The 12087-nt window shown below is 33.7% G+C and overlaps 1 long non-coding RNA gene across 50 annotated transcripts in view; it reads left to right on the top strand.

The window, feature by feature from the left end:
• The window catches only part of LOC139965589 (uncharacterized), a 31395-nt gene that overhangs the window by 17642 nt on the left and 1666 nt on the right, over window positions 1-12087 (top strand). For 26 of the 50 annotated variants that reach the window (XR_011792313.1, XR_011792312.1, XR_011792316.1 and 23 more), the window contains 20 exons: window positions 215-316; window positions 723-816; window positions 1282-1382; window positions 1844-1945; window positions 2352-2445; window positions 2894-2951; window positions 3815-3916; window positions 4323-4416; window positions 4878-4982; window positions 5448-5549; window positions 5957-6050; window positions 6517-6611; window positions 7098-7196; window positions 7599-7692; window positions 8158-8263; window positions 8727-8828; window positions 9843-9936; window positions 10392-10496; window positions 10914-11005; window positions 11650-11782. This is a non-coding gene — a long non-coding RNA (uncharacterized lncRNA). Of the gene's footprint in view, window positions 1-214; window positions 317-722; window positions 817-1281; window positions 1383-1843; window positions 1946-2351; window positions 2446-2893; window positions 2952-3814; window positions 3917-4322; window positions 4417-4646; window positions 4785-4877; window positions 4983-5447; window positions 5550-5956; window positions 6051-6516; window positions 6612-7097; window positions 7197-7598; window positions 7693-8157; window positions 8264-8726; window positions 8829-9842; window positions 9937-10391; window positions 10497-10913; window positions 11006-11649; window positions 11783-12087 lie in introns of all 50 variants that reach the window. The other 24 variants (XR_011792314.1, XR_011792318.1, XR_011792302.1 and 21 more) reach the window with 24 other exon arrangements.

The raw sequence follows: 12087 nt of genomic DNA, 5'->3' as shown, positions 1-12087 counted from the left end.
AAGACAAACTGAAGGAAATATTCTGAGCAGCAACGATGTATAACTTAATTCTTGCATACTTTCACTAATTTATCACGAGGCATTGCCGGAATTGTTGTCCAGGATTGATGTTGTCAAGGGTGGTGTTGTCCAGGGTGTTGTCCAAGTTTTTTGTATCAAATTTGTTATTATTTATTATATGTTGTGAATAATCACTTTTGTTCTCAATTCTCAGCAGGAGAGATTGACATAGATGTTGACAGTAAAGAAGAGTTTGTCTTTAATCCTGGACAGGAGCAGAAAAGGGAATGTAGTGTTTTCCCTAGCATTTAAAAAGGTATGAATATTGACTTTACTAAAAAACAAATTCCATGATGTGTGTATGTACTGAATAAACATTTCTGAATAATAAAATCATGACCATTCAGTGATTTATACAGGTATGTTGATTCAGAGATGCTGTCTATTCGTAAAGAATCTTAGAAGATGTGTTTGTGAACTGAGTTCAAAATTTTTACTTTTATGGCCTTAGGCAAGTTTTGTGCTGCAATGATGAAAATATATCGCCGCTTTGAGTGTCAGTGAAGAAAAGACAAAGCTGAAGGAATTATTCTGAGCAGCATGGAAATGTTCTATTGTCCTTTTAAGGAATGAATCAAGTTTTGGTGTGCCGAAGTTTCGTTTTATGAAACTGAATAAATTTTCTGTTATTGTCATTCATATTTTGTTACGATTATTTACAGGAAAGATGAATATTGTTGCCAAATGAAAGGAAGATGAGGCTTTATACTGCAGCAGCAGAAAAGCAAGTGTGGGCTTAACTACGCCTTTCTAGAGGTACGAATCTATCCCTAGCTTTATTTTAATTATCAACTACTTCATGTTTAAGTTTTTCAAGGACCATTTTTATATCCTCAATAAAATAATGCAACAGAAGACATTCTCAGTAAATTGTCCGATATTTGTACAAATCATTTGGTCTTTGCCACACAATATGTTTTGTGTTTGTTTGACAGGATTATACTAATTGATATGGAAAGTTGTTTTGCAATATTGTTATGATTGTAGAAAGCTTGTCTAAGTATTAATTTTTCAATGCTAATTCCTGAGATCCTACTGTGATGAAATATTTATTCCAACTTTGACTTCTCTGAAGACAAAATGGACGTAATTCTGAGTACGGATGGATTGGAAAAATACAGAAAAGTAAAGAAAAACTCAATTTTAATACCAAAGAGGAATGCCATATGATGTTGCAAACTCATTTTGATTCGATTACATTTTTTCCCTCAATTTTTACAGAAACATTGCACTTTTAAGTCGAGTGAAGAGACCAAGCAACTTTGAAAAGTTTTTCAATCTGTGAATGAGAAGAAAACTAACTGAAATTCAACATTGTTAAGGTTTGAATTGTGTTCTTTTCAACCTGTAAAATATTGCCCATTTAGAATATTGATGAAAGACTTATGACTCATCACCTGCCTAGCATTAGTTAAAGAAACCGTGTTAATATCTTTAGTGGTTGTGATTATGGTGAAAATAGTTACTTTGGAAAGGTGTTATGTGGTATCCTGTCTTGTTTTTTTCTAGGCATAAGTTTGATGCTGCAATGATGAAAATATATCGCCGCTTTGATTTTCAGTGAAGAAAGACAAACTGAAGGAAATATTCTGAGCAGCAAAGATGCGTTATTTAATTCTTGAATATTTTCACAAATTCATGATGGGGCATTGCCGGAATTGTTGTCCAGGATAGATGTTGTCAAGGGTGGTGTTGTCCAGGTGGTGTTCTCCAAGTTTTTTGTATCAAATTTGTTATTAATTATTATATGTTGTGAATAATCACTTTTGTTCTCAATTCTCAGCCGGAGAGATTGACATAGATGTTGACAGTAAAGAAGAGTTTATCTTTAATCCTGGACAGGAGCAGAAAAGGGAATGTAGTGTTTTCCCTAGCATTTAAAAAGGTATGAATATTGACTTTACTAAAAAACAAATTCCATGATGTGTGTATGTACTGAATAAACATTTCTGAATAATAAAATCATGACCATTCAGTGATTTATACAGGTATGTTGATTCAGAGATGCTGTCTATTCGTAAATAATCTTAGAAGATGTGTTTGTGAACTGAGTTCAAAAATTTTTACTTTTATGGCCTTAGGCAAGTTTTGTGCTGCAATGATGAAAATATATCGCCGCTTTGAGTGTCAGTGAAGAAAAGACAAAGCTGAAGGAATTATTCTGAGCAGCATGGAAATGTTCTATTGTCCTTTTAAGGAATGAATCAAGTTTTGTGTGCCAAAGTTTGGTTTTATGAAACTGAATAAATTTTCTGTTATTGTTATTCATATTTTGTTATGATTATTTACAGGAAAGATGAATATTGTTGCCAAATGAAAGGAAGATGAGGCTTTATACTGCAGCAGCAGAAAAGCAAGTGTGGGCTTAACTACGCCTTTCTAGAGGTACGAATCTATCCCTAGCTTTATTTTAATTATCATCATGTTTAAGTTTTTCAAGGACCATTTTTATATCCTCAATAAAATAATGCAACAGAAGACATTCTCATGCAATTGTCCGACATTTGTACAAATCATTTGGTCTTTGCCACACAATATGTTTTGTGTTTGTTTGACAGGATTATACTTATTGATATGGAAAGTTATGTTACAATATTGTTATGATTGTAGAACGCTTGCCTAAGTATGAATTTTTCAATGCGAATTCCATGGATCCTACAGTGATGAAATATTTATACCAACTTTGACTTCTCTGAAGACAAAATGGACCTAATTCTGAGTACGGATGGATTGGGAAAGTAAAGAAAAACCCAGTTTTTATACCAAAGAGGATTGCCATATGATGTTGCAAACTCATTTTGATTCGATCACATTTTTTCCTCAAAATTTACAGAAACATTGCACTTTTATGTGGAGAGAAAAGACGATGCAAAGAAGGTGATAAATGCAAGGTAATGCACATTGGTAGTAGTAACAAAAGTTTACATACAATCTTAATGGTGTGGAGTTACAGGAGGTCTCTGTTCAAAGAAACCTTGGTATCTACATTGACTCATCTGCAACCTTCTTAACATTGTCTTGAAGCTGCTAAAATAGGTAATAGGGTTTTAGGTATGATCAAGAGGAACTTCAGTTTTCTGAAAGAGGACATCGTAGTTAGGCTTTAAAAGCAGTTGGTTAGGCCTTATCTGGAGTATGCTGTGCAGGCTTGGAACCCATATTTTGCTAAGGATAAGGAAATACTTGAAAAGGTCCAGAGGAGGGCTACTGGGATGATTAGTTCCTTAAGTAGTGTCAATGGGTTAAAGAATGCTTTGGACAAGCACTTTAAGCATTGTAATCGGGTCTGAGTGTTTGTGTCTTCAGTTTTTTTTTCTCTCTCTATAGGGTCCTTGATGGGTACTTAAGTGTCCCTCCTGATCCTTTTTTTCTATTTAACTAAACTATACTAAAGAAACCGTGTTGATTTCTTTAATAGTTGTGATTATGGTGAAAATAGTTTGAAAATGTGTGATGTGGTATCCTGTCATGTTTTTTTCTAGGCATAAGTTTGATGCTGCAATGATGAAACTATATCGCCGCTTTGAGTTTCAGTGAAGAAAGACAAACTGAAGGAAATATTCTGAGCAGCAACAATGCATTACTTAATTGTTGCATACTTTCACTAATTTATCATGAGGCATTGCCGGAATTGTTGTCCAGGATAGATGTTGTCAAGGGTGGTGTTGTCCAGGGTGTTGTGGAAGCTTTTTGTATCAAATTTGTTATTATTGAGGAAATGTTGTGAATAATCACTTTCGTTCTCAATTCTCAGCAGGAGAGATTGACATAGATGTTGACAGTAAAGAAGAGTTTGTCTTTAATCCTGGACAGGAGCAGAAAAGGGAATGTAGTGTTTTCCTTGGCATTTAAAAAGGTATGAATATTGACCTTACTAAAAATAACTTCCATGATGTGTGTATGTACTGATTAAACATTTCTGACTTATAAAATCATGACCATTCAGTGATTTATACAGGTATGTTGATTGGGAGATATGATTTATTCTCAAAGAATCTTAGAAGATGTGTTTATGAACCGAGCTCAACATTTTTTACTTTTATGGCCAAAGGCAAGTTTTGTGCTGCAATGATGAAAATATATCGCCGCTTTGAGTGTCAGTGAAGAAAAGACAAAGCTGAAGGAATTATTCTGAGCAGCATGGAAATGTTCTATTGTCCTTTTAAGGAATAAATTAAGTTTTGGTGTGCCAAAGTTTGGTTTTATGAAACTGAATAAATTTTCTGTTATTGTTATTCATATTTTGTTATGATTATTTACAGGAAAGATGAATATTGCTGCCAAAAGAAAGAAAGATGAGGCGTTATGCTTCAGCAGCAGAAAAGAGAGTTTGGGCTTGACATGGCCTTTCAAGAGGTACGAATCTATTCCTAGCTTTATTTTAATCATCAACTACTTCATGTTTAAGTTTTTCATGGACCATTTTTATATCCTCAATAAAATAATGCAACAGAAGACATTCTCAGTAAATTGTCTGACATTTGTACAAATCATTTGGTCTTGCCACACAATATGTTTTGTGTTTGTTTGACAGGATTATACTTATTGATATGGAATGTTTATGTTGCAATATTGTTATGTTGTAGAAAGCTTGCCTCAGTATGAATTTTTCAATGCGAATTCCATGGATCCTACTGTGATGAAATATTTATACCAACTTTGACTTCTCTGAAGACAAAATGGACGTAATTCTGAGTACGGATGGATTGGAAAAATACAGTAAGGTAAAGAAAAACCCAATTTTTATACCAAAGAGGATTGCCATATGATGTTGCAAACTCATTTTGATTCGATCACATTTTTTCCCTCATTTACAGAAACATTGCACTTTTATGTGGAGGGAAAAGACGATGCAAGGACGATGAAAAGTTTTTCAATCTGTGAAGGAGAAGCAAACTAACTGAAAACTTCTCAATTTAAAGGTTTGAATTTTGTTCTTTTCAACCCTTAACTTATTGCCACTTTAGAAATTGATGAAAGACCTATGACTTCTATTTTGACTTGTCCAGAAGCACCACCTGCCTAGCATTAGTTAAAGAAACCGTGTTAATTTCTTTAATGGTTGTGATTATGGTGAAAATAGTTTGGAAATGTGTTATGTGGTATCCTGTCATGTTTTTTTTCTAGTTATAAGTTTGATGCTGCAATGATGAAAATATATCGCCGCTTTGAGTTTCAGTGAAGAAAGACAAACTGAAGGAAATATTCTGAGCAGCAACGATGTTTAACTTAATTCTTGCATACTTTCACCGATTTATCATGAGGCATTGCTGGAATTGTTGTCCAGGATAGATGTTGTCAAGGGTGGTGTTGTCCAAGCTTTTTGTATCAAATTTGTTATTATTTATTATATGTTGTGAATAATCACTTTTGTTCTCAATTCTCAGCAGGAGAGATTGACATAGATGTTGACAGTACAGAAGAGTTTGTCTTTAATCCTGGACAGGAGCAGAAAAGGGAATGTAGTGCTTTCCCTAGCATTTAAAAAGGTATGAATATTGACCTTTCTAAAAAATAACTTCCATGATGTGTGTATGTACTGACTAAACATTTCTGACTCATAAAAGCATGACCATTCAGTGATTCATACAGGTATGTTGATTCAGAGATGCTATCTATTCTTAAAGAATCTTAGAAGATGTGATTATGAACTGAGTTCAACATTTTTGACTTTTATGGCAATAGGCATAATTTTGATGCTGCAATGATGAAAATATATCGCCGCTTTGAGTTTCAGTGAAGAAAGACAAACTGAAGGAAATATTCTGAGCAGCATGGAAATGTTCTATTGTCCTTTTAAGGAATAAATCAAGTTTTGGTGTGCCAAAGTTTGGTTTTATGAAACTGAATAAATTTTCTGTTATTGTTATTCATATTTTTTTACGATTATTTACAGGAAAGATGAATATTGTTGCCAAAAGAAAGAAAGATGAGGCGTTATGCTTCAGCAGCAGAAAAGCAAGTGTGGGCTTAACTACGCCTTTCTAGAGGTACAAATCTATCCCTAGCTTTATTATAATTATCAACTACTTCATGTTTAAGTTTTTCAAGGACCATTTTTATATCCTCAATAAAATAATGCAACAGAAGACATTCTCAGTAAATTGTCCGACATTTGTACAAATCATTTGGTCTTTGCAACACAAATTTTTTTGTGTTGCGTTTGACAGGAATATACTTATTGATATGGAAAGTTATGTTGCAATATTGTTACGATTGTAGAAAGCTTGCCTAAGTATTTATTTTTCAATGCGAATTCCATGGATCCTACTGTGATGAAATATTTATACCAACTTTGACTTCTCTGAAGACAAAATGGACGTAATTCTGAGTACGGATGGATTGGAAAAGTACAGAAAAGTTAAGAAATACCCAATTTTTATACCAAAGAGGATTGCCATATGATGTTGCAAACTCATTTTGATGCGATCACATTTTTTCCCTCAATATTTACAGAAACATTGCACTATTATGTGGAGAGAAAAGACGATGCAAAGTATTTCAATCTGTAAAGGAGAAGCAAACTAACTGAAAACTTCTCAATTTTAAAGGTTTGAATTTTGTTCTTTTCAACCCTTAAAATATTGCCCATTTAGAAATTGATGAAAGACCTAGATTTCTATTTTGACTTGTCCAGAAGCACCACCTGCCTAGCATTAGTTAAAGTAACCGTGTTAATTTCATTAATGGTTGTGATTATGGTGAAAATAGTTTGGAAATGTGTTATGTGGTATCCTGTCATGTTTTTTTTTCTAGGCATAAGTTTGATGCTGCAATGATGAAAATATATCGCCGCTTTGAGTTTCAGTGAAGAAAGACAAACTGAAGGAAATATTCTGAGCAGCAATGATGAATAACTTAATTCTTGCAAACTACTTTCACTAATTTATCATGAGGCATTGCCGGAATTGTTGTCCAGGATAGATGTTGTGAAGGGTGGTGTTGTCCAGGTGTTGTTGAAGCTTTTTTTATCAAATATGTTATTATTTTTTATTATATGTTGTGAATAATCACTTTTCTTTCTCAATTCTCTGCAGGAAAGATTGACATAGATGTTGAGAGTATAGAAGAGTTTGTCTTTAATCCTGGACAGGAGCAGAAAAGGGAATTTAGTGCTTTCCATAGCATTTAAAAAGGTATGAATATTGACCTTAATAAAAATAACTTCCATGTTGTGTGTATGTACTGATTACACATTTCTGACTTGTAAAATCATGACCATTCAGTGATTTATACAGGTATGTTGATTCAGAGATGCTATCTATTCTTAAAGAATCTTAGAAGATGTGTTTATGCTGTGTTCAACATTTTTGACTTTTATGGCCATAGGCAAGTTTTGTGCTGCAATGATGAAAAATATCGCCGCTTTGAGTGTCAGTGAAGAAAAGACAAAGCTGAAGGAATTATTCTGAGCAGCATGGAAATGTTCTATTGTCCTTTTAAGGAATAAATCAAGTTTTGTGTGCCAAAGTTTTGTTTTATGAAACTGAATAAATTTTCTGTTATTGTTATTCATATTTTGTTATGATTATTTACAGGAAAGATGAATATTGTTGCCAAAAGAAAGAAAGATGAGGCGTTATGCTTCAGCAGCAGAAAAGAGAGTTTAGGCTTGACTTGGCCTTTCTAGAGGTACGAATCTATCCCTAGCTTTATTGTAATTATCAACTACTTCATGTTTAAGTTTTTCAAGGACCATTTTTATATCCTCAATAAAATAATGCAACAGAAGACATTCTCAGTAAATTGTCCGATATTTGTACAGATCATTTTGTCTTTGCCACACAATATGTTTTGTGTTTGTTTGACAGAATTATACTTATTGATATGGAAAGTTATGTTGCAATATTGTTATGATAGTAAAAAGCTTGCCGAAGTATTAATTTTTCAATGCAAATTCCATGGATCCTACTGTGATGAAATATTATACCAACTTTGACTTCTCTGAAGACAAAATGTACGTAATTCTGAGTACGAATGGATTGGGAAAATACAGAAAAGTAAAGAAAAACACAATTTTTTATACCAAAGAGGATTGCCATATGATGTTGCAAACTCATTTTGATGCGATCACATTTTTTCCCTCAATATTTACAGAAACATTGCACATTAATGTAGAGAGACAAGACGATGCAAAGACGATGAAAAGTTTTTCAATCTGTGAAGGAGAAGCAAACTGACTGAAAACTTCTCAATTTTAAAGGTTTGAATTTTGTTCTCATCAACCCTTAACATATTGCCCCTTTAGAAATTGATGAAAGACCTATGACTTCTATTTTTACTTGTCCAGAAGCAACACCTGCCTAGCATTAGTTAAAGAAACCGTGTTAATTTCTTAAATGGTTGTGATTAAGGTGAAAATTGTTTGGAAATGTGTTATGTGGTATCCTGTCATGTTTTTTTCTAGGCATAAGTTTGATGCTGCAATGATGAAAATATATCGCCACTTTGAGTTTCAGTGAAGAAAGACAAACTGAAGGAAATATTCTGAGCAGCAACGATGAATAACTTAATTCTTGCAAACTACTTTCACTAATTTATCACAAGGCATTGCCAGAATTGTCCAGGATAGATGTTGTCAAGGGTGGTGTTGTTGAACCTTTTGTATCAAATTTGTTATTATTTATTATATGTTGTGAATAATCACTTTCGTTCTCAATTCTCAGCAGGAGAGATTGACATAGATGTTGACAGCAAAGAAGAGTTTGTCTTTAATCCTGGACAGGAGCAGAAAAGGGAATGTAGTGCTTTCCCTAGCATTTAAAAAGGTATGAGTATTGACCTTTTTGTGTATGTACTGATTAAACATTTCTGACTTGTAAAATCATGACCAATCATTGATTTATACAGGTATGTTGATTCAGAGATGCTATCTATTCTTAAAGAATCTTAGAAGATGTGTTTATGAACTGTGTTCAACATTTTTGACTTTTATGGCCATAGGCAAGTTTTGTGCTGCAATGATGAAAATATATCGCCGCTTTGAGTTTCAGTGAAGAAAGACAAACTGAAGGAAATATTCTGAGCAGCATGGAAATGTTCTATTGTCCTTTTAAAGCAGTATTTTGCATCCTTTTCTATGGTTTTTCTAACCTCGCTGATTCCACGATGCCATAACGACATACATAACTAGCTTATCTATTCAATTCTTACTTCAAATGGTGGCATAAAAGTCGAAAAATCTACAACTTTGAACTTTGTTTTTCTAGAAGATATTTTCCGTTGGGATCCAAATAAACCTCGCCCATAATATGAATATTTAAAAACTACGAACATCATTGGCCAATACGTAATACAACACCATGCTTGATTTTTGTAGATTGTCTATGGCAGTTGTACCAGGGAGCTGTTAGAGTCCAGCTCGCTGGTTGTACCAAGGTACCAACTTGACGTTTTGAATCTATTTTTAGCAACTGCTCATAACTAAACCTGCATCTCTGATTGGTTGAATTCAAACTGGTGGGTTGGGGGAACTGTATGCGGTTCATATTAAATGTGTAAATTGTCGGACGACACTTTTCTCATTATCTGCATATGTCCTTAATGACTCGCCAATTAACGCTTTTGGCAGGGAAAAAACTTTGCTAATATCTTAGTTTGCTGTTTTGTGATTGATATATGTAAAAAACTTGATGGACATGTCGAAAAAGTGGAAAACGGCGACAAAACACAAAATGCTGCTTTAAGGAATAAATCAAGTTTTAGTGTGCAGAAGTTTGGTTTTGTGAAACTGAATAAATCTTCTGTTATTGTTATTCATATTTTGTTACGATTATTTACAGGAAAGATGAATATTGTTGCCAAAAGAAAGGAAGATGAGGCTTTATACTGCAGCAGCAGAAAAGCAAGTGTGGGCTTAACTATGCCTTTCTAGAGGTACGAATCTATCCCTAGCTTTATTATAATTATCAACTACTTCATGTTTAAGTTTTTCAAGTACCCTTTTATATCCTCAATAAAATCATGCAACAGAAGACATTCTCAGTAAATTGTCCGATATTTGTACAGATCATTTGGTCTTTGCCACACAATATGTTTTGTGTTTGTTTGACAGGATTATACTTGTTGATATGGAAAGTTTTGTTGCAATATTGTTATGATTGTAGAAAGCTTGCCTAAGTGTTAATTTTTTCAATACAAATTCCATGGATCCTACTGCGACGAAATATTTATACCAACTTTGACTTCTCTGAAGACAAAATGGACGTAATTCTGAGTACGGATGGATTGGAAAAATACAGTAAAACCCAATTTTTATACCAAAGAGGATTGCCATATGATGTTGCAAACTCATTTTGATTCGATCACATTTTTTCCCTCAATATTTACAGAAACATTGCACTTTTAGGTGGAGAGAAAAGACGATGCAAGGAGGATGAAAAGTTTTTCAATCTGTGAAGGAGAAGCAAGCTAACTGAAAACTTCTCAATTTAAAGGTTTGAATTTGTTCTTTTTAACCCTTAACATATTGCCCATTTAGAAATTGATGAAAGACCTATGACTTGTATTTTTACTTGTCCAGAATCACCACCTGCCTAGCATTAGTTAAAGAAACTCTGTTAAATTCATTAATAGTTGTGATTATGGTGAAAATAGTTTGGAAATGTGTTATGTGGTATCCTGTCATGTTTTTTTCCTAGGTATAAGTTTGATGCTGCAATGATGAAAATATATCGCCGCTTTGAGTGTCAGTGAAGAAAAGACAAAGCTGAAGGAATTATTCTGAGCAGCATGGAAATGTTCTATTGTTCTTTTAAGAAATAAATCAAGTTTTGGTGTGCCAAAGTTTGGTTTTATGAAACTGAATAAATTTTCTGTTATTGTTATTCATATTTTGTTATGATTATTTACAGGAAAGATGAATATTGTTGCCAAAAGAATGGAAGATGAGGCTTTATACTGCAGCAGCAGAAAAGAGTTTGGGCTTGACTTGGCCTTTCTAGAGGTACGAATCTATCCCTAGCTTTATTTTAATTATCAATTACTTCATGTTTAAGTTTTTCAAGGACCATTTTTATATCCTGATCATGGTGAAAATAGTTTGGAAATGTGTTATGTGGTATCCTGTCATGTTTTTTTATCTAGGCATAAGTTTGATGCTGCAATGATGAAAATATATCGCCGCTTTGAGTTTCAGTGAAGAAAGACAAACTGAAGGAAATATTCTGAGCAGCATGTATGTATGTATTTTAGATCCTCCTGCAAGCAGGAACGAAGAAGCCTCATTGCCTTATCAAAGCCGCAAGCTGACCGAAGTCAGTCTCTTACATTCATATTTTAACGTCCATGATGTCAATTGTCAACAACTCTGTAACTGGACGACATTCATTAATCTTGTAGTGACTCGAACTCGGGGCCTTCTTCGGAAGGCACCGGCAATAACCACTGAGCGAATTTTGTGCTGTAATGATGAAAATATATCGCCGCTTTGAGTTTCAGTGAAGAAAAGACAAAGCTGAAGGAATTATTCTGAGCAGCATAGATGTGTTACATAGAGTTCTACAATATTTGAATGAAATCAGCAAATGTTATTGATCAAGTACCGAGGCAGGCTCGCATTAAAATAATTTCCTCTCGATTTGTTTACAGGATAGATGATCATCATTCCAAGAAGAAGATAGGATTCTAAAAGTGGCATTGACCCTGTTCAGAGACAGCCAAGATAATATGAACTCCAGTTAGTAACCTTAAGGAGTTACAAACCCAAAATCTAAAGTCAAAGGTAACTGAATTATTGGAAAACCGACTTTGGCAAATAATACACTTACTTGAAAAAAATTTGTAGATCTTCTAAATCCATTAGATTTATAGAAACTATCATTTGTGTTAAATTGGTCCATTTTGGTTATTTGTTATAGAGCAGATATTTACAAGAAAGCAAATTTTTAGGTGGTATAAAACACGCTGAAAATATGTTAAGAACATTTGTAGGTGTACTTTGTTAAGATGTTGACCTCTTGACCTGTGATTAGGTTAGTAGCTGCAGTGATGACACGATATTGCCTCTTACAGTTGATGTAGGAATAT

This window comes from Apostichopus japonicus, chromosome 3 (genome assembly GCF_037975245.1).
Source record: "Apostichopus japonicus isolate 1M-3 chromosome 3, ASM3797524v1, whole genome shotgun sequence".
NCBI lineage: Eukaryota > Metazoa > Echinodermata > Holothuroidea > Aspidochirotida > Stichopodidae > Apostichopus > Apostichopus japonicus.
Note: the sequence above shows the minus strand (reverse complement) of the source record. Positions and strands in the feature narration are given on the sequence as shown.